At 40.1% G+C, this 23,059-nt stretch overlaps 1 pseudogene; it reads right to left on the reverse strand.

The window, feature by feature from the left end:
• Positions 1-8,692: 8,692 nt before the first annotated feature.
• Positions 8,693-10,095, reverse strand: LOC117075186 (annotated as a pseudogene).
• Between the last annotated feature and the right edge of the window lie 12,964 nt (positions 10,096-23,059).

The raw sequence follows: 23,059 nt of genomic DNA on the forward strand, positions 1-23,059 counted from the left end.
CTGACAAAACAGACTCTTTGTAGCAATGAGACACCAAATTCTTACCTGACTCTATAATAGCATCATGTGACAGATAGCAAGCCATGATAGAAATGGAAGTATTTTACCCCAAAATATATTTCTTTGACATATTTTGAAATGGCCCTCCCTATAAAGCTGTTTCTTGTGGAGAAAATCTACATTCTGTAGAGAATCCCCTTCCCTTTCTAGGTCCAGAAGAGATTAAATAAGAGTCGCACCTTGTTAGGTCTGATTAGAGACATTTACTGTCTATTCTCTCTGAAGCCTGCTACCTGGAGGTTTCATCTGCATAGGAAAACCTTAGTTTGCACAACGTCCTATTTTAACACAGACATTCCTTTCTACTGATTCCAGATTTTTAGGTAATAACTCTTCCAATCAATTGCCAATCAGAAAATCTTTGAATCCACCAAACCAATTATACATCTTACATATATTAATTCATGTCTTATGCCTTCCTAAAATGTATAAAACCAAGCTGTAGCCCAACCATCTTGGGCACATGTTTTCAGGATCTTCTGGGGCTGTGTCATGGTCCCCATGTATACTTCAGAATAAAACTCTTCAAAGACTCTTTCATTGACTCTTTTCATTGGCAACCATGAGAGTTGGACTTCCCTCTCTCTCATTCTCTCTCTCTCTCTCTCTCTCTCTCTCTCTCTCTCCTCTTCCCCCTCAAGCCCAAAAGTCCTTGAGCATAGAATTTATTGATTGAAGGATTAAAGTGTGGGAGACCAAGGCAATGACCAGAGATTTGTAACAATGCAATATGTTCATAGAAAACCGAAATACTTGGATGGAATGGAGAAAAATCCAGTGGTTAAGACCATCAGTGATCTTACATAACATATTTGGGTTTTCTTTGAGGGCAATGAAGGAGTCATTGCAGGATCAAAATTCATTTAGTGCATGCCCTGTAGCCTGAAGAGAGGACTTGGAGGGGACTGAGTTCATATGGCCATGCATCAGTGCCAGTGGCCTGCACTATTTCCCTTGCCCCATGCTATCTGTGAGACAATGCACGTGAGGGGTTTAGGTAACAGGGAGTAGCCTTCATTTCTTTCCCTTGAGTGAGGGGAAAAATTACTTTTAGTTGCACATTTGGAAACTGCAGCCAGAGTGTCTCTACTTGAGCTACCTCTATTGGAAACTGTCTTGTACTTCTTTCCTAATTTGACCTCGTAAGGAGTCAAGTCTTGTCGTCTGGTCTTGTCTAATGGCTACAGGTCAGTTTTATTGTTGCTTTCCTCTCAGACATATTACTTATATTTCTGATTAATAGTTCATGCCTGGCAACCCTCAGGAAAAGTCTCCAAATCATCCATGTCACTGATAGGGTTAGAAGCTGCTATATATAAACCCTCTCTTGTTCCTTCTCATTGAGAACTGACATTTCACTATCTGTGTGTTACTTTCCCCCTTAACGAGCAATACGCTTTCTTTGACATGAGCAGTAGATGAATTTGTCTAAGGAAGTTTGCTTTAATAGAGGACTGTCCAAAGGCTTCTTGCTGTACCTGAGAGTTAGCTACATGCTAGCAAGCGTGAATCATCCTTAGACCTCTGTGAAAACCATAAAGACAGTGTGTAAACTTCACAGTCCATAGGCTATTGGCTTTTGTTCTTTAATAAACTGTCACTGCCAAAGGAGGAAAAAAACCAAGTGTACAATAAATAGACTTTACCTCAGAACCACTTTTATTATTTATATTACTCAGTGGAGTCCAGCTGAAAGGTTGAAAACAACCTAATATTTTGGGTAAATTATTTCCCTTAAAACAAAGCCCCTTTGTTAGTGAGTCAGTGGAAAAAACAAAGTAATGCTGAATGGAATCTTCAGAGGACAAAAACCAAGAGAAATTGGGAACTCAGAGAGGACAGGCAACATTTGAGTGAATAATGGCACATTTTCTAGAATTGATAAAAGGCATCGATTCTCAGATTCAGGAAGCCCCAAACAAACAAGGTAAATAAAAGGAAACCTACATCTAAACACATTGTGCTGAATATGATCATAAGCACTTAACATCTGTTTCCAAACTTCTTCTGTGTTTTGGGTTTTGTTTTGTTGTTATTTTGGAATGCTACAGGCTCCATGTGCCAGGTGTTCTCAGCCCAGGTCCTGGATGTGGCTTTGGTTCTGCCTGTGCTCTCTTGTGAGACTTGGAAGCTAGAAGTGAGGTGAGGCCATCTTTCTGCTGCAGTTTTTTCCAGCCAGTCAGGTCCGGAGACATGAATGTTTCAAGGAAGTGGCACAGCCGGACTCTGATCCAGTACCTGACAGCCACTGGCATGCAGGACTACAGGCACGTGAGGCAGGTTTTGGCGGCTAGACTCAGCATTCTCCTGTTCAGTCACCCACCCTGTGGAGCGTCCTGACTCTAAACCATAACTACAGTAGTGAGTCCTGCATGCAGTAGTGATGACAGCCCTTGACACTCCTCCCGTGTTAAATCTCACCTGTTCTCAGTGTTGTCTCTTTCTCCTCACTCATAACCTGAGGATGATAATGTAGGCCTCCCATGACCCAGACCTGCAAACCAACTAGAGAAGGAATGGAAAAGATACACACAGAAACTCATCTCTCCCGAATGCATTGGGCTCACTCTGAGGGGCAGCTGCCCACTCCTTCTCTGTCTCTGTCTCAGGCAGAGTTCCCTATTCTGGGTGCCTGGCTTAGAAAGGTTCATGTTCAGCAAGAAATTCAGCAAGAAAGCCCTGCAGTGCTGAGCCCAAGGTAGTAAGACTTCTGCCACCAAACCCTCTGATAAATTCCCTGTGTCTTTGTTCAGGGAACCCTGGTAAACAATCAGTTTCTTCTACATTGTTTTTCTTCCTTTTCATTTTAGTTTCTTCTTTGATGAAATTCACAGTCTTGTAAAGTGTAATTATAGTGCTTGGAATTGCTAATTCCACTTCAACATTTTTTTTCCTTAACAATGTATCATTTTTGGCTTTTGTTTTATTTAATTTCTGAAAATATTCTTAGGACTTTGAATAGATGTGTTTTCTCTTTCTAAATAAGTGAAATGCTTTATCTTATTGTTTTTAATATTAATAGTAAAAGCAATGAAGACTGAATTGACTTCTGAGCATCTCTGTGACCTTATCCCAAAATTTTTCTTTATTATGAATTCTTATTTTTGTTATTCTCTCCAAATATGTTATTTGCTAATTGGCTTACATGTTATTTCAGTGGTTATATTGGAGAGTTTTAAACATTTTCCATATGATTTAGTTGCGATTTATTTAAATTCTTGCATCGATAATAGTTAGAACAATAAATCATTACTTATAATAATCTTTCATTTAATTGCACTGTGACCAAGGAACATAATCTGAAGAATTTCTTATGTTGTTAGTTTATTCAGATTTTATGTCTCATTTTTATGTGTTTTATAGCTATCAGAAAGAAAATAAATTCTATGTTTTGGGGGTATATACATCTATAAACTGCTATAATTTCTACTTTTTTAGAAGTACTGTGTATTGAGTACATACTCATGACAACTGTTGTACTTGGTGCCTTACATATGTGTTCCCAAATACTTGATAGTAACCCTATTAACCTCAACATATTTGATAGTAAATATTAACCCTGTTTTACAGATGATGAAAGCAAGGCTCAGATTTTTCTTTAATGTTTTAAGTGTTGTAGACTGCTTGTGACATCTAAAATATCTCACCCTGACTGTATTTCTGTTTTCTCTGAATTTTTGATAATTTTTTTCTGTATATTTTGTTTATATATTTATCTGTGCCTAGAGATTCCATATGTTTGTCTTTAAGGTTAATTATGCCTTTTACCAATATAAAATTACTTTCTTTATTCTATTTGTTGAGCTTCATTTTAAAACTTTGGCACCGAAATGGTGACTAGGTGGAGGGGATTAAAAGGAGAGGAAGGAATTTGCAGGTATAATCCTTAGTAATTCCTGTTTATTCCATTTATTTTAAGTCATTCCATTTATTGTAAGGTCTCTTGCAGATGCTCTAGACTTGGGGCCAGTAGATTGTGAGCTTTATTGTTGACTTACTCAGAATTTTAAAAAAGTAATCCTGGTCTCTACCTATCTTGCAGGCATGTTGTAAGGAGAAAATGAAATAACAAATATTCCTTTTGATTATTTTAAAGACCTGTGTAAATTGAGCACAGCATTATTTCTTTTTTTTTTTTTTTTTTTTTTTTTTGAGACGGAGTCTCGCTCTGTCACCCAGGTGGGAGTGCTGTGGCCGGATCTCAGCTCACTGCAAGCTCCGCCTCCCGAGTTCACGCCATTCTCCTGCCTCAGCCTCCCGGGTAGCTGGGACTACAGGCGCCGCCACCTCACCCAGCTAGTTTTTTGTATTTTTAATAGAGACGGGGTTTCACCGATCTCCTGACCTTGTGATCCGCCCGTCTCGGCCCCCCAAAGTGCTGGGATTACAGGCTTGAGCCACCGCGCCCGGCCAGCATTATTTCTTCACAAGGTTTCCCTCTGACCTCACTTCTGGCCTCTCCTTTGATGAAGGCTCTGACCTTACTAGGGTTAATATAACTGTTAAGTCTCCTGATTCCTGAATTCAGAATCCTGAGACACTGATCCAAGGAAAATAATTCTATCCATTAAGGAATTTCTAGTGCTTAGCTTTTGCATTCCCTGAGAGAATGTTAAAGAAGCAAAAGTCTTGTCAATATTCACTGATGTTCTCAGTCAAAAACTTACATAGATACTTGAAGCCAAATAAAATATGTAGATGTCTGAAGCCATGAGTCTCCCAGATATCACTTAAGGTGTATCCTCAGGACAAGATGTCACAACCTAAAACTGCTGTGCAGCAAACTGAAAGGAAACTCCCTCCTCAATGAGCCAAATTCCTAGCATAGTCTCTCTCTATTTCAGAATTTCCCATATTTTCCTGTCAATCTCATTCATCCAGGCATTTCCCATTTAGTTAATATGGTTTATTTTCCTTTAAAAATATTATTACTCATTCTTAAGAATCTTCTCCTCTGGCTAAATCATTCTAGCAGGTGATTTATGCGACTGTTTCTCCCTGACACATGCCATTCTGCAACTATTTGTTTGCAATTACAAATCTGCTATGCAGGGAGCAAACGCTATGTTTTCTTCATTTCTGTATCCCCAATCACTAGCTTACTACCCATGCATATGGGTTTGCTGAATTCAGTTTACTGGATTTTCAAAGCACTTTATTTTTAACAAAACATATACCTGTCTTTTATTGTTATATCAAGATGTTAGAAAGGGATGCCTGCCACCTCATCTTACACATAGGAGGGTTTTTGGCTTCTGTGGACTGCTGGGAGAGCTTAATATATGACCATTATAGTTGAAAGACATAGGGTTTTGGTTTGAGGCCTGATGAGAATCTTAATACAAAATGTGGGCTAATGGTCCCTGTGGCTGAAACAGGGCATGTGCCGTTATATTGAGATGGAACAACACTACTGCAGTTTGTCAGGGTAAGGGATGGTGATGGGAACCATGTGTAAGAAAGAGCCTTGGGGGCTTATCCTATATGGCCACCTAAAGAGGCAGAAGAACCTCAGCAGCAAAAACCTGGAGATGAATATTACATTATCAGGAGCTACAGGAGGCGTAAGTGACCATCTACATTAGAGAAGCGTCTGCTAAGGACAAGGAAACTGAAGCCTGAGAGGCCTTATCATAGCTTCCAAAGATCCAGAAAATAGCTTCTTGGAAGATTCTGCTTTAAACATCTGCCATGTTTAAATTGACTTTGTTCACTCAATTCAACTGATGCTTTTTCTATCCGTTTTATACTCCCTAGTCAGCAAGTCCTGGGGTAAGAAAGAAGATCAGAATAAGAAGCAACCAATCACATCCCTGCTTCCCACTAGAGGCTTCCAGGCTGAAACAGGCTGATACAGAGAGAGGAGGAGAAGATACGCAACTAAGTCACATTTTGAGATCTGTTTAATAATAATTCTAATTTCATGTTCTCACTTATTTGTGAGATCTAAAAATCAAAACAATTGAACTCATGGAGATAAAGAGTAGAAGCATGGTTACCAGAGGCTGGGAAGGGTAGTGGGGGTTTGAGGCAAAGTTGGAGATGGTTAATGGGTACAAAAAAATAGAAAGAACAAATAAGATCTAGTATTTGATAGCACAACAAGGCGACTATAGTCAGTAATAATTTAACTGTACATTTTAAAATAACTAAAAGAGTCTAATTGGATTGCTTGTAACACAAAGGATAAATGCTTGAGAGAATGGATACCCCATTTTACATGATGTGATTACTACTCATTACATGCCTGAATCAGAACATCTCGTGCACCCCATAAATATATACATCTACTATATACCCACAAAATTGAAATAAATAAATTTAAAAAATAATTCTAGTTACTAACTTCATACTGTACTTATTATTTTAAATGTCCTAAATAGAAAAGACTTGGGATCCACTGGAGTTTCCATCTGGCAGTAAGGAAAAATGATCTCCTCTGAATCAACAATAACAGGGTGGAGGGAGATAATGAACTTGTGCTCTGCTTTATATCGTGAGTTATATATGACTGATCCCTCTACTACATGATACACTCAATAACCAGTGAGGGATGAGGGGCAAGTGTAAAGTCAAGACCTACAAAGGTTATCTAGAGCCCACAAAATGTCAGATAGGTATCTGTTGCAAAAATAGAACCTACTCTGGCTAGTTTAAGCAGAAAAAAATATATTATGGGATATTAAGTAGCTCAGTGAGCTGGAGAAATAAGCTTATGACTGATTTTCCAAAAACTATTCCCAGAGGAAACTCACTCTGTAACAGTGCTTCCACCATGGACCCCTAAACCAAGCCACTGGCATCTTTACCCAGTCTGTTTTCTCACATGACTCACTCCAAAATTGCAGGTCCACTTGGTGGACTCTAGATAACATGCCAGCACTTCTAACAAAGGGAACCATCATAATAGGGGAACAATAAAAATATAGAGTACATTTACAAGATGTTGGACAGTCAAAAATGACAGAAGCCTTCAGCTCAAGGTGTATAGTATCTAGTGTGCCCTGCACACTCACTTTTCTTTCTTGTTTTTTATTTTTAACTTTTATTTTAGGTTTGGGGGCACATGTGAAGGTTTGTTACACAGGTAAACTCATGTCACAGGGGTTTGCTTAGATTATTTCAACACCCAGCTATTAAGCTCAGTACTCAATAGTTATCTTTTCTGCTCCTCTCCCTCCTCCTGCCCTCCACCCTCAAATAGACCCCAGTGTCTGTTCTTTCCTTCTTTGTGTTCATAATTTTTTTGGAGGGGGGCATCTACAGTAATTTTATTGTAACAGAGAAACCAGGCTGCAATAAGCCTACATGATTAGAGCAGGTGATGATTCCTTCCAGTAGGTGAAGCCTGAATCCTGCTGGCAGCACATAAAATCTAGAATATCTCTCCTGGCACCACCCTGCACCGCTGGACTCACAGCGTGAGATGAATGACTGCACAACCACATTCAACAAAGGGAGGAGATCCAACTGGGCAGAGACAACATCCCAACCAGAGAAGATTACACAATCATTCAAGAGGATGCCAAGATAAAGTACAGTTATCTACTCTCCACTATTCTTTGCTGAGAAAGGTGAGGGTATGGCATCAGCAGAAAATTATGTTCTTGGGCCAGGCGCAGTGGCTCACGCCTGTAATCCCGGCACTTTGGGAGGCTGAGGCTGGCAGATCACAAGGTCAGGAGATCAAGACCATCCTGGATAACACAGTGGAACCCCATCTCTACTAAAAATACAAAAAATTAGCCCGGCGCGGTTGCAGGCACCTGTAGTCCCAGCTACTCGGGAGGCTGAGACAGGAGAATGACGTGAACCCGGGAGGTGGAGCTTGCGGTGAGCAGAGATTGCACCACTGCACTCCAGCCTGGGCAACTGAGCAAGACTCCATCTCAAAAAAACAAAAAAAAAAGAAAGAAAAAAGAAAAAAAGAACATTATGTTCTTTATTCTTAAATAAATCCCAACAGGATGGAGTTGATTGTCAGTCAAGCAGTAGAATGCGATGAAAATCTGCATTAGTTAAAAATCTTTGTGCAAAAGGGAAAGAACAGCAATGACAAGGGAGAAAAGACAGCCTTCTCTTTTTCTTAAATACGACAGGAAACCACATTATTTTCCTTGCTGTAGTGGCAGCAGATTCATTGGTTTTTATAAAACATAATTTCTTCAATGCGTTCTGTTGATAAGGTTGCTCCTCGATGGGAGGACAGACATGAGGCCGACTGTTCATGACAGAGCTAGGTCTTCTCTCAAAGCCTCTAATGTGTGCTATTTCTCATGAGGAACCTGACACTTCAGTTAAAGCTTCTGAAATATTGCAATGGCATAATTGGCAGGTTTGTTGGTTTGATGACTTTCTTTCCCATGTAAACTCTTTGAGAAAAGTTGGAGATAAAAGGACAGGGGAGAGTTTGGCTTAGAGCCACAGTGTTCCAGATGCCAGCCACGAATGCCTCTGCCCTGTGTCACTACATATTCTTTTCTGAGAAACATTCAATCACTGAGTGTTACACACGGTGGTTGAAAGAAATGATCCACTCACCACCATCCACCCTTTCTCATCCTCTGTGTGAAGCTCCCAATAGCAGAGGCTGAAGACAGAAAGGTTGTCCCTGTTTCCTCAACCAGGGGCATTACTTGGTGACCTGGTGAGTAGAATGGGCAAGGTAGCCCATGTTGCCAGTGGTGACCCCTGCCACAGGGATGTGATGGTCCTTTGTCATGTAGATGGAGAACTCCTTGGTCAACCACTCCACCTGTTCAGGCTTTAGCTCTATGAAACAAGACATGTCAATTTGGTCATTGGTGTGTTGCCAGTTGTGAGTTGAACCATTCTTCTTGAGGTTGAAGACCAGCTGAGTCCACATACTAATGATGCAGTCGGCCATGATTTTCACTTCTTACAACCATTGTTTTCACAAACCTGGGGTGTTCAGAACAGTAGAAGCAATCTGGACCCCATGTAGGGGAGGGTTGGAATACATGGGACTAATCAAGATCTTCAACTGTGACTCTACCCTTTTGGCTTTATCCGCATCTTTGCAGACCACAATGAAGGCTCCTACATGCTCACCATATAAGCCCATGTTCTTGGCATGTGATTGGCAGAGACAAACATTAGTGCCCTGTTCAATGAAGTGGCATACAGCCCAGGCATCCTTATCACCATCACCACTGGCAAAGCCTTGGTAGGCCATGTCAAAGAACGCAAAGAGATTCCTTTTCTTCACCACTGTTGCTATTTCCTTCCACTGTTCTGGATGCAGGTCCACTCCCATGGGATTGTGGGTGCAGGCATGCAGGAGAAGAACACTTTTCTCTGGTATATTTTAAATGTCATCCACAGCGCCTATGAAGTCAAAACCGCAAGTCTTGGGGTCATAATACTGATAATATTGTAGCTGCCTGCCAGTGTCCCTGAAGATGGGCGTGTGATTTACCCAGCTTGTTTGGGGTAGAAGGACATCTCGGTTGAACTTAAAATATCTTTGCAGATTGTAGCTGCCTGCCAGTGTCCCTGAAGATCGGTGTGTGATTTATCCAGCTTGTTTGGGGTAGAAAGACATCTCAGTTGAACTTAAAATATCTTTGCAGAAAACTGGCTCCGATCCTTAAGGCCCCAGTTCCAGAAATTGTCATTGTCTGCACATTGTTGTCATTGTCTGCACAATGACAAACCAGTCACTTCTCAAGACTTTGCTATTCTCACTCAAGGTTAGTTCTACAGATGCCTTGCAAAATTCAGCCAGTCCCCCAATGGGCAGAGATTCCTTGTCCAAATTTTTTGCTGCAATCTGGGCCTCTGCCTTGAGCATGCTAGGCAGTACATAAGGCTTCCCATTATCATCCCAACTCCCAGATTCATCGTTTTGTTATTGGTGTCCCTCTTAAAGGCTTCAGTGACTCCCAGGATGGGATCTGGAGGTCCCATTTCCACATGGGTCCACCAGGAGCTGGCTCTGGCAGAGGCTGTGGCAGCAAAGCCGGGGTGGAAGGCTGTGGTGATCCCGGAGAGGAGTGTCATGGTTGATGGTAGGAGGGCAGTGTGTTAATAATTTCTTATTGTTTAGCTCCCACTTATAAGTGAGAACATATGGTACTTGGTTTTCTGTTCCTATATTGGTTTGCTGAGAATAATAGCCTCCAGGTCCATCCATGTCCCGGCAAAGGACATAACCTCATTCTTTATAGTGGCTGCATAGTATTTCATAGTGTATATGTACCACATTTTCTTTATCTGTCATTGGTGGGCATTTAGGTTAATTTCATGTCTTTACTATTGTGAGTAGTGCTGCAAATGAACATTTGTGACACGTATCTTTATGGTAGAATGATTTGTATTCCTCTGGGAATATACCCAATAATGAGATTGCTGGGTTGAATGGTAGTTCTGCTTTTAGCTCTTTGAGGAATCCCCATACTTATTTCAGCAATGAACTAATTTACACTCCCTCCAACAGTGTGAAAGTGTTCCCTTTTCTCCAAAACCTCACCAGCATCTGTTGTTTTTTGACTTTTTAATAATAGACATTCTGACTGGTGTGAGATGGTATCTCATTGTGGTTTCGATTTGCATTCCTTAAATGATCAATGATATTGAACTTTTCTTCATATGCTTGTTGGCCGCATGTATGTCTTCTTTAGAAAAGAGTCTGTTCATGTCCTTTGCCCACTTTTTAATGCGGTGATTTATTTTTCTCTTGCAAAGTTGTTTAAGTTCCCTATAGATGCTGGATATAAGACCTTTGGTCAGATGCATAGTTTGCAGATATTTTATCCCATTCTGTAGGCTGCCTGTTGACTCTGTCGGTAGTTTCTTTTGTTGTGCAGAAGTTCTTAAGTTTAATTAGATCCCACTTGTCAGTTTTTGCTTCTCTTGCAATTGCTTTTTGTGTCTTTGTCATGAAATCTTTGCCTATTCTTATGTCTAGGATTGTATCATCTAGGCTGTCTTTTAGGGTTTTTATAGCTTTAGGTTTTCCATTTAAGCCATTAATCCATCTTGAGTTGATTTTTGCATATGGGGTAAGAAAGGGATCCAGTTTCAATATTCTGCATATGGCTAGGCAGTTATCCCAGCACCAGGTATTGAACAGTGAGTCTTTTTTCCATTGCTTGTTTTAACCAGCTTTGTCAAAGACCAGATGGTTGTAGCTGTGAGATCTTACTTCTGGGTTCTCTATTCTGTTCCATTGGCCTATGTGTCTGCTTTTGTACCTGTACCACTCTGTTTCAGTTACTGTAGCACTGTGGTATAGTTTGAAGTTGAGTAACATGATGGCTCCAGCTTTGTACTTTTTGCTTAAGATTGCCTTGGCTTTTTGGACTCTTCATTGGTTCTACATAAATTTTAATATATATTTTTCTAGTTCTTTGAAGAATGTCATCGGTAGCTTGATAGGAATAGCATTGAATCTGTATATCCCTTTAGACAGTACCATTTTAATGATATTGATTCTTCCTATCCATGAGCATGGGATGATTTTTAGTTTTTTGTGTCTTCTCTGATTTCTTTGAGCGGGATCTTGTAAGTCTCATTGTAAAGATCTTTAACCTCTGTGGTTAGCTGTATCCATAGGTATTTTATTCTTTTGTGGCAGTTGTGAATGGGATTGCCTTTCTGATTTGACTCTCTGTTTGGCTGTTGTTTGTGTAGAGGAATGCTAGTGATCTTTGTACATTGATTTTGTATCCTGAAACTTTGTTGAAGTTGTTTATCAGCTGAAGGAGCTTTTGGGCCAAGACTATGGGGTTTTCTAAATAGAGAATCATGTCATCTGCAAACACGAATAGTGTGTCTTCTTCTCTTCTTATTTGGATGCCCTTCATTTCTTTCTCTTGCCTGATTGCTCTGGCTAGGACTTCCAATATTATGTTGAATTAAGGTGGTGAGAGGGAATCCTTGTCTTGCACCAGTTTTTAAGGGGAATTATTCCATTTTTTGTCCACTCATTATAATGCTGGCTGTGGGTTTGTCATAGATGGTTTTATTATTTTGAGGTATGTTCCTTCAGTACCTACTTTATTGAGAGTTTTTAACATGAAAGAATGTTGAATTTTATAGAAAAGCCCTTTCTGTGTCTATTGAGATAATCATGTGATTTTTGTCTTTAGTTTTGTTGATGTGATGACTCACATTTATTGATTTGCGTATGTTGAACTTGCATCCTGGGGATGAAGTGTACTTGATCATGATGGACTAGCTTTTTGATTCAATTTGCCAATATTTTGTTGAGGATTTTTGCATCAATGTTCATTAAGGATATTGGCCTGAAGTTTTCTTTTTTTTGTTATTGTGTCTCTGCCAGATTTTGATATCAAGATGATGCTGGCCTCATAGAATGAGTTGGAAGGAGTCCCTTTTTCTCAATTTTTTGGAATGGTGTCTATAGGAATGGTACCAGCTCTTATTTTGACATCTGATAGAATTTAGCTGTAACTCCATAAGGTCCTGGACTTTTTTTGATTGGTAGGCTATTTGTTACTGACTCAATTCAGAGCTCGTTATTGGTCTGTTTAGGGCATCAATTTCTTCCTGCCTCAGGCCTGGGAGGGTGTATGTGTCCAGGAATTTATCCATCTCTTCTAGGTTTTCTAGTTTGTGTTCATAGAGGTTATCATAGTATTTTCTGATGGTTGTTTTTAGTCCTGTAGGGTCAGTGGTAACATTCCCTTCATCATTTCTAATTGTGTTTAATTGGATCTTCTCCCTTCTCCTTTATTAATCTAGCTAGCGACCTATCTATCTTATTAGTTTTTTTCAAAAAACCAACCCCTGAATTCCTGGATCTTTTTATTGATTTTTAATGTCTCATTTTCCTTCAGTTCAGCTCTGATTTTTGTATGTTTTGCCTTCTGCCACCTTTGGGGTTGATTTATTCTTGCTTCTCTAATTCTTTCAGTTGTGATATTAGGTTATTAGTTTTAGATCTTTCTAACTTTTTGATGTGGGCATTTAGTGCTATAAATTTCCCTCTTAACATTGCCATAGCTGTGTTCCAGAGATTCTGGTAAGTTTTATCTTTGTTCTAATTATTTTCAAAGAATTTCTTGATGTCTGCCTTAACTTCAAATTATTTACCCAAAAAGTCAGTTAGGAGAATGTTGTTTAATTTCCATAGAATTGCATGGTTTTGAGTGATGTTTTTCAGTCTTTGCTTCTATTTTTATTGTGCTGTGGTCCAAGAGTGTGTTTGGTATAATTTTTGTTCTTTTGCATTTGTCAAACATTGCTTTATTCCAATTGTGTGGTTGATTTTAGAGTATGTGCCATGTGGTGATAAGAAGAATGTGTATTCTGCTGTTTTGGGGTAGAAAACTCTGTAAAGGTCTATCACATCCATTTGGTCCAATGTTGAGTTCCAGTCCTGAATATCTTTGATAAATTTCTGCCTTGATGATCAGTCTAATACTGTCAGTGGAGTGTTGAAGTCTCCCATTAATATTGTGTGAGAATCTATATCTCTTTATAGGTCTCTAAGAACTTGCTTTAAGAATCTGGGTGCTCCTGTGTTGGGTACATATATTATATTTAGGACAGTTAGGTCTTCTTGTTGAATTGAACACTCTACCATTGTGTAATGCCCTTCTTTGTCTTTTTCAGTCTTTATTGGTTCGAAATCTGTTTTGTCTGAAATGAAGATTGCAACTCTGCTTTTTCCTGTTCTCCGTTTGCTTGGTAGATTTTCCTCCATCCTTTTATCTTGAGCCTATGCATATCCTTACATGTGAAATGAGTCTCTTGAAGACAGCATACCATTGGGTCTTGCTTCTTTATCCAGCTTGCCACTCTGTGTCTTTTAAGTGGGGCATTTAGCCTGTTTACATTCAAGGTTAGTATTGATATGTGTGAATTTGATCCTGTCATTGTGCAGTTAGCTGGTTATTATGTTGGCTTGTTTGTGTGGTTGCTATATGTGACACTGGTCTGTGTATTTAAGTGCATTTTTGTGTTAGCTGGTAGCTGTCTTTTCTTTCTATATTTAGTGCTCCTTTCAAGATCTCTTGTAAGGCAGGTCTTGGCTTTCTGACAGCCAAGTTTCCATCAGTTGATATGGAACTATTTGTTGCACAAAAATTTTTAAAAGATTTGGCTGACTTTGGCTGAATTTGCTACAACTCCAAAAAGAATCCAGATACACCATGAATTTTACTTACATTTCCTTCTATTTTGACACTGGCCAGGCAGATAGGAGTAGATGACTGTTAATAAGCAAATGTGAGGGAAATGTGAGTTCCCTCACATTTGCTTATCTGAAGAGGATCTTATTTCTCCTTCACTTAGGAAGCTGAGTTTGGCTGGATAAAAAATTCTTGATTGAAGATATTTTTTCTCTATGAATGTTGAATATAAGTCCCCAGTCTCTTCTGGCTATAGGGTTTCAACTGAGAGGTCCAGGGTTAGTCTAATGGAGTTCCCTTTTTAAGTGATCTACCTGTTCCCTCTGCCTTTAACATTCTTTCTTTCAATTCAACTTGGAAAATACTGTAATTATATGCCTTGGGGATAATCTTCTTGTGTAGAATCTTTCAGGAGTTCTCTGTATTCCCTGAATTTAATCTTTAGCAAGGTTGGGGAAGTTTTCATGGATGATATCCTAAATTGTGTTTTCCAAGTTTTTTGCTTTCTCCTGCTTCCTTTCATGGATGCCAGTGATTCATAGATGTGACCTCTTTACATAATATCATAGTTCTCAGAGGTTTTGTTCATTCTTTCTTATTCTTTTTTCTTTATTGTCATCTGACAGTCATATTTCAGAGAATCAGTCTTCTAGTTCTGAGATTCTTTCCTCAGCTTGGTTTTTTCTGTTGTTAATACCTGTGGTTGCATTGTGAAATTCTTGTATTGTGTTATTCAGCTCTGTCTGACCCATTAGTTTCTTTTTTATACTGGCTATTTCATCCTTCAGCTCCTGTATGGCTTTATTGTGATTGTTATTATCCTTGGATTGGGCCTTGCTATCCCCCTGAATCTCCATAATCTTTGTTCCTATCCATATTCTGAATTCTATTTCTGTCATTCCAGCCAGTTCAGCCTGGTTAAGAACTCTTGTTGAAGAACTGGTGTGGTTGTTTGGAGGACATATAACATTCTGGCCATTTGAGTTACAGGGGTTCTTGCTTTGGTTATTTCTCATCTCTGCATGTTTATGTTCATTTAACTGCAGTTTACATTGAGTACAGTCAATAGACTTCTTTTCTGGATATCTTCACCAGACTGAGGCTTGGTGTAGGGTCTTTATTTGAAGCTGACTTCTTGTCTCTGGTTTCAGAGAGGTTTATGTTAGTGAGGGATTTTTGGTGTTGAAGCTTTGGGGTGTGATTCAACATGTGGCACTTAGGCTTATTGATCAGTTGGTAGATTCTTGTTCGGTCTTGTGGCTCTTCTATGGTTCCTCACAGTTGCAGCCGTGTTCTCTCTCCATGCTTTGAAAGTGTGGGTTCCTATCACCCTTGAGTGCTGGCTATAGATTGCAGCTGGGCACTCCTAGGCTGCCCACTGCAGCTTTGGGGCAATCTCAGTGTTTATGTTCCTTCCCCAGCTTGGAGGTAGCAGAGGAAGGGACCTTAGTAGTGGTTGTGGCAAAGGATCTTTTGCTTGTCTCCTGGAGGCTCCATCCCAGAGAGATGCAAGTCAGCAATCAGACAGTGCAATCACTCCAGAATGGAAGATCTGTGCTATGGGCCCAAGCCAGGAGTTCCCTGTCTGGTGATGAGCAGTGGGGGTGTGTGGGACCTATGGTAGGTGGACTGGTCTTTTCTTGGGCTGACTGCAACTTGTTGGAGGTGTGGATGAGACACTTAGGGTCTTTGTTCCTTCATTAGTCCAAGGGGAGCAAGGACTGTGGCAGATGCAGTGACAGAGAAGCTTTCAGTTGCCCCTGGAAGCTCTGTCCAGGGAGTTGTCAAATTACTACTGACTCGATAGCTCTGGTGATGGGTGGCTAGAGTTCCAGACCTAGAGTACCTTCCCAGTGAGGAGATATGAAAACGGACACTCATGTAACAGTCTGGCCACTTTTCCGTAGGGCTGCTGGGGTATGCTTAGGGGTCCACTCCAGTCCCTAGTTACCTCAGGTTTTCCAGTACCCAAAGATATCACCAGTGAAGGCTGCAAAACAGCAAAGATGGCAGCCTGGCTCTTCCTCTGGGATTTTCACCCCAGGAAGTTATGAACCATGATGCCAGCCTGAATGTACCTGGGGGAGGTGACTGAAGACCCTGGTTGGGAGGTCCAACCCAGTGAGGAGGAATGGAATCCGGGGCCTGCTTTAAAAAGCAGTCTGGACACACTTTTGTAGAGTGACTGTGCTGTGCTGTGCTGTGCTGTAGGTCTGCTTCAGCCCCTGATCACCTCAGACACTCAAAGCCTGAAGGCAGGAATGGTTAAGTCACCAAACAGCAAAAATGGTGGCCTGCCCCTTCCACTGGGAGCTCTGTCCCAGAGAGGTTGCAAATCTCTGTTGGCCAGAGGACCCCAGTGGGAGTGGCTGGAGATCCTGGTTGGAAGGTACTGCCCAATGAAGAGGAATGGGATCAGGGACCCACTTAAAAAAGCAGTCTGACCACATTTTGCAGAGCAGTTGGGGGATTGCCTCCATCTCTATTGGGGACTATATTGGGGCAGTGCCTCCACCTCTGGTTGGCTTGGACTCTCTAAAGCCTGAAGGCTGGAGTGGCTAAGTCAGTCTGGGAGATTTCAAATTTCTGTCAGTTGGAGAACAACGGTGGGTGTGGCTAGAGGCCCTGGTTGGGAGGTCCCACCCAGTGAGGAAGAATGGGATCAGGAACCTGCTCTAAAAAGCAGTCTGGCCTGGCTTCTGTTTCTGATAATTACTCTTTAGAGTGTTTCTTACCTTTCTCCAAAGCTTGATGAGGAAAGTCTGAATTTTGTATCTTTTCTTAACTATATGCCTGTTCAGAATTCGCAAAACCTGCAAGTTGCAAGTCTAACTGCCTAGCATTTTCTCTGATTCTGCTACTCAGCCAGATGTCTTAAAGGTCAATGATGGCTCATCACATTCATGAAATCTTTTCAGGGAGCTCCAACTCATAATGACTTCTTTTTTAAATACTGTAGCTGTTCAGGTATGTACCATTCATTTTTGCATTTGTAACATCTTGTACTATATTATTTGTCATATTATGTGTAAAGGCAGCTAAAATAGAGTGAAGAAAACTCCATCAGGGTTATTTCTCACTGGTTTTCAAGCTTTCGCAATTCTCTGAAGGATTCTGCAACACCAAAGCATGAGTAATGAGGACATGTCATAAGTAGTATGTACAACTTGTGATGAAGGTTGTAGATCAATGTAGGTGGCTCTTGTGGAGTCTCTGGGGCTTAGGTAAATCCTCATAAACACCTGGATCAGGACTAGCATCAAATGGCCCCCTCTTCTGAAAATCAGTCCCCACTTCCACATATAAGTGTCTTCTAGCATAGTGTTTCCTAACCAGAGGAAATAGTTCTTCTGTGTGTTGGCTTTAGTACCTCTTTTTCGTGGTGTGGGTTTTGTGTGTTTTCTTGTCTTTTTATTGAGGCACCTAGCTTGGGGCCTGCCTATTTTGGTTTCCTCACCTGCCCCTGGTCATCATGGGAAAGGAGTGGGACATGTGGCTAGACCTCAACTTTGCCTCTCTGCTTCTGGCCCCGACACCCACGGCCACTCTTTCCCACTGCTTAGCACAGCAGCCTAGTTACTCCAAGCAGAGCAACTCACTTCATCCCTCAATGAAGGCTCCAGGGTGCCCTCCCACTTCTTGTACCTATGGATGTTAGGTTTGGAGGGCCCCCACCCACTCCTACCTCCACAATGATTTTCTCTTGTTTATGATTTTGTTCATAATTTGGAGGCTTGATTACTCTGTAGATTGGCTCTAGTAAGTTTTTTATCCTTCCAATATTTCTCAAAAGTTTGCATCCACTAATATAGTAACTATCTCAGTTTATTAGGCTAGTGTTTGTTACAAATCAGTAGTCCCCCAATCCTCAGTTTTCATAACACTTTATAATTTACAAAACTCTTTTGATTCTGTCATTTAATTCTTACAACAACTTTGTCACAAAACTTTATAAATGAGGACAGCATGATTCATAGAAGTATAGTGACTTTCACAAAGTCACACAGCCATAAACGAAGAGGATGAAGAGATCTGTGTACTTTATACCATCACAGGTAGGTCACAGGATACTCAGCTTTCCTGCACCTCCCAAATGCCCTCTACCCATTGGAACAACTATCCTGCCTACAGAATTTACATTCAAACTTCGTGAATCCTACAACCATGTTGATTGGAACTCCTAATTTAAGTCCATCTCCATGATTAGATTTTCATTCATTTTTAAGAACTCTCCCACCCTAGTACTTTCATTTTTAATACTTTAGTCACAAAGAAATCATCTTTTTCTTACTAATGTCAATCAGTTTCAGCATCTACCTAGAACACTAGGCTAACAAGATTTCTGAGGCTAAGTTCAGCATAGTAGAAGAGAATGTCAAAATCAATTAGTAATCTGCCACTATAGGAAAGGGGTTGGTGATGGCCTCTGAGACATTTAAATCTATTCTTTCACCACTCATGCTGCCTCCATATCTCCTCACCATCACCTCTCTTTTTCTGACAGCCAAGTTTCCATCAGTTGGATATGGGACTATTTGTTGCAAAACAATTGTTAAGATTTGGCTGACTTTGGCCAAATTTGTTGCAACTCCAAAAAAAATCCAGCTACACCATGAATTTTACTTACATTTCATTCTATTCTGACATTGGCCAGGCAGCTAGGAGTAGGTGACTGTTGATAAAAGTCCATCAATATGTATATCCTCAGTAATTTTTAAACAGACACAAGTAAAATTTTATATATAAGTTCCAGAAATGCAGTTTCTCTGGTCCTTAGTCCCAAGTCTCCTTTTCAGAATTATAGAAGTCCATCTGAGTGACTTACAAGAAGAAAGGTTAGGAAGTACTCTGTCCTTTATTCAGGGATAGAACACAATGTCAGGAAAATTAAGAGTTAATTTGTCCAACTTTTGAAACTTAGCTACTTTATTTATCAGTCTTTGAGGGTGGACATTTTATTCCTTGGCCAAATCACAAGAATTAATGAAAGATAACTGGGTGAGGTGATGCCTATGTTAATTATCTTTATTGTGGCACTCATTTCACAAAACATCATGATGTATACCTTGAATACATACAATTATTATTTTTCAATTATAACTCCATAAAACTGGGGAGACATTCTAGTTAAAAGAGTGATAGAAAATTTATTTTATTTTATTTTTTTTTTATTATACTTTAAGTTCTAGGGTACATGTGCATAACGTGCAGGTTTGTTACATATGTATACTTGTGCCATGTTGGTGTGCTGCACCCATCAACTCGTCAGCACCCATCAATTCATCATTTATATCATGTATAACTCCCCAATGCAATCCCTCCCTCCTCCCCCCTCCCCATGATAGGCCCCAGTGTGTGATGTTCCCCTTCCTGAGTCCAAGTGATCTCATTGTTCAGTTCCCACCTATGAGTGAGAACATGCGGTGTTTGGTTTTCTCTTCTTGTGATAGTTTGCTAAGAATGATGGTTTCCAGCTGCATCCATGTCCCTACAAAGGACACAAACTCATCCTTTTTTATGGCTGCATAGTATTCCATGGTGTATATGTGCCACATTTTCTTAATCCAGTCTGTCACAGATGGACATTTGGGTTGATTCCAAGTCTTTGCTATTGTGAATAGTGCCACAATAAACATACGTGTGCATGTGTCTTTGTAGTAGAATAATTTATAATCCTTTGGGTATATACCCAGTAATGGGATGGCTGGGTCATATGGTACATTTAGTTCTAGATCCTTGAGGAATTGCCATACTGTTTTCCATAATGGTTGAACTAGTTTACAATCCCACCAACAGTGTAAAAGTGTTCCTATTTCTCCACATCCTCTCCAACACCTGTTGTTTCCTGACTTCTTAATGATTGCCATTCTAACTGGTGTGAGATGGTATCTCATTGTGGTTTTGATTTGCATTTCTCTGATGGCGAGTGATGATGAGCATTTTTTCATGTGTCTGTTGGCTGTATGAATGTCTTCTTTTGAGAAATGTCTGTTCATATGCTTTGCCCACTTTTTGATGGGGTTGTTTCTTTCTTGTATATTTGTTTGAGTTCTTTGTAGATTCTGGATATTAGCCCTTTGTCAGATGAGTAGGTTGCAAAAATTTTCTCCCATTCTGTAGGTTGCCTGTTCACTCTGATGGTAGTTTCTTTTGCTGTGTAAAAGCTCTTTCGTTTAATTAGATCCCATTTGTCAATTTGGCTTTTGCTGCCGTTGCTTTTGGTGTTTTAGACATGAAGTCCTTGCCCATGCCTATGTCCTGAATGGTACTACCTAGATTTTCTTCTAGGGTTTTTGTGGTATTAGGTCTAACATTTAAGTCTCTAATCCATCTTGAATTAATCTTCATATAAGAGGTAAGGAAAGGATCCAGTTTCAGCTTTCTACTTATGGCTAGCCAATTTTCCCAGCACCATTTATTGAATAGGGAATCCTTTCCCCATTTCTTGTTTCTCTCAGGTTTGTCAAAGATCAGATGGCTGTAGATGTGTGGTATTATTTCCGAGGACTCTGTTCTGTTCCATTGGTCTATATCTCTGTTGTGGTACCAGTACCATGCTCTTTTGGTTACTGTAGCCTTGTAGTATAGTTTGAAGTCAGGTAGCGTGACGCCTCCAGCTTTGTCCTTTTGACTTAGGATTGTCTTGGCAATGCGGACTCTTTTTTGGTTCCATATGAACTTTAAAGTAGTTTTTTCCAATTCTGTGAAGAAGCTCATTGGTAGCTTGATGGGGATGGCATTGAATCTATAAATAATCTTGGGCAGTATGGCCATTTTCACGATATTGATTCTTCCTATCCATGAGCATGGTATGTTCTTCCATTTGTTTGTGTCCTCTTTTATTTCACTGAGCAGTGGTTTGTAGTTCTCCTTGAAGAGGTCCTTGACATCCCTTGTAAGTTGGATTTCTAGGTATTTGATTCTCTTTGAAGCAATTGTGAATGGAAGTTCATTCGTGATTTGGCTCTCTGCTTGTCTGTTACTGGTGTATAAGAATGCTTGTGATTTTTGCACATTAATTTTGTATCCTGAGACTTTGTTGAAGTTGCTTATCAGCTTAAGGAGATTTTGGGCTGAGACAATGGGGTTTTCTAATATACAATCATGTCATCTGCAAACAGGGACAATTTAACTTCTTCTTTTCCTAACTGGATACCCTTGATTTCTTTCTCTTGCCTGATTGCCCTAGCCAGAACTTCCAACACTATGTTGAATAGGAGTGGTGAGAGAGGGCATCCCTGTCTTTTGCTAGTTTTCAAAGGGAATTTTTGCAGTTTTTGCCCATCCAGTATGATATTAGCTGTGGGTTTGTCATAAATAGCTCTTATTATTTTGAGGTACGTTCCATCAATACCGAATTTATTGATTGCACTGTGGTCTGAGAGACAGTTTGTTATAATTTCTGTTCTTTTACATTTGCTGAGGAGTGCTTTACTTCCAATTATGTGGTCAATTTTGGAATAGGTGCGATGTGGTGCTGAGAAGAATGTATATTCTGTTGATTTGGGGTGGAGAGTTCTATAGATGTCTATTAGGTCCGCTTGGTGCAGAGATGAGTTCAATTCCTGGATATCCTTGTTAGCTTTCTGTCTCGTTGATCTGTCTAATGTTGACAGTGGAGTGTTGAAGTCTACCATTATTATTGTATGGGAGTCTAAGTCTCTTTGTAAGTCTCTAAGGACTTGCTTTATGAATCTGGGTGCTCCTGTATTGGGTGCATATATATTTAGGAGAGTTAGCTCTTCCTGTTGAATTGATCCCTTTACCATTATGTAATGGCCTTCTTTGTCTCTTTTGATCTTTGATGGTTTACAGTCTGTTTTATCAGAGACTAGGATTGCAACCCCTGCTTTTTTTTGTTCTCCATTTGCTTGGTAGATCTTCCTCCATCCCTTTATTTTGAGCCTATGTATGTCTCTGCATGTGAGATGGGTCTCCTGAATACAGCAGACTGATGGGTCTTGACTCTTTATCCAGTTTGCCAGTCTGTGTCTTTTCATTGGAGCATTTAGTCCATTGACATTTAAGGTTAATATTGTTATGTGTGAACTTGATCCTGTCATTATGATATTAACTGGTTATTTTGCTCGTTAATTGATGCAGTTTCTTCCTAGCCTCGATGGTCTTTACATTTTGGCATGTTTTTGCAATGGCTGGTACCGGTTGTTCCTTTCCATGTTTAGGGCTTCCTTCAGGGTCTCTTGTAAGGCAGGCCTGGTGGTGACAAAATCTCTAAGCATTTGCTTATCTGTAAAGGATTTTATTTCTCCTTCACTTATGAAACTTAGTTTGGCTGGATATGAAATTCTGGGTTTAAAATTCTTTTCTTTAAGAACGTTGAATATTGGCCCCCACTCTCTTCTGGCTTGGAGAGTTTCTGCCGAGAGATCTGCTGTTAGTCTGATGGGCTTCCCTTTGTGGGTAACCCGACCTTTCTCTCTGGCTGCCCTTAAGATTTTTTCCTTCATTTCAACTTTGGTGAATCTGGCAATTATGTGTCTTGGAGTTGCTCTTCTGGAGGAGTATCTCTGTGGCGTTCTCTGTATTTCCTGAATTTGAATGTTGGCCTGCCCTACTAGGTTGGGGAAGTTCTCCTGGATGATATCCTGAAGAGTGTTTTCCAACTTGGTTCCATTTTCCCCCTCACTTTCAGGCACCCCAATCAGACGTAGATTTGGTCTTTTTACGTAAACCCATACTTCTTGCAGGCTTTGTTCATTTCTTTTTCTTCTTTTTTCTTTTGGTTTCTCTTCTCGCTTCATTTCATTCATTTGATCCTCAATTGCTGATACTCTTTCTTCCAGTTGATCGAGTCGGTTACTGAAGCTTGTGCATTTGTCACGTATTTCTCGTGTCATGGTTTTCATCTCTGTCATTTC

The sequence above is a fragment of the Trachypithecus francoisi genome, unplaced genomic scaffold, assembly GCF_009764315.1.
Source record: "Trachypithecus francoisi isolate TF-2019V2 unplaced genomic scaffold, Tfra_2.0 Lachesis_group5, whole genome shotgun sequence".
Classification (NCBI taxonomy): Eukaryota; Metazoa; Chordata; class Mammalia; order Primates; family Cercopithecidae; genus Trachypithecus; species Trachypithecus francoisi.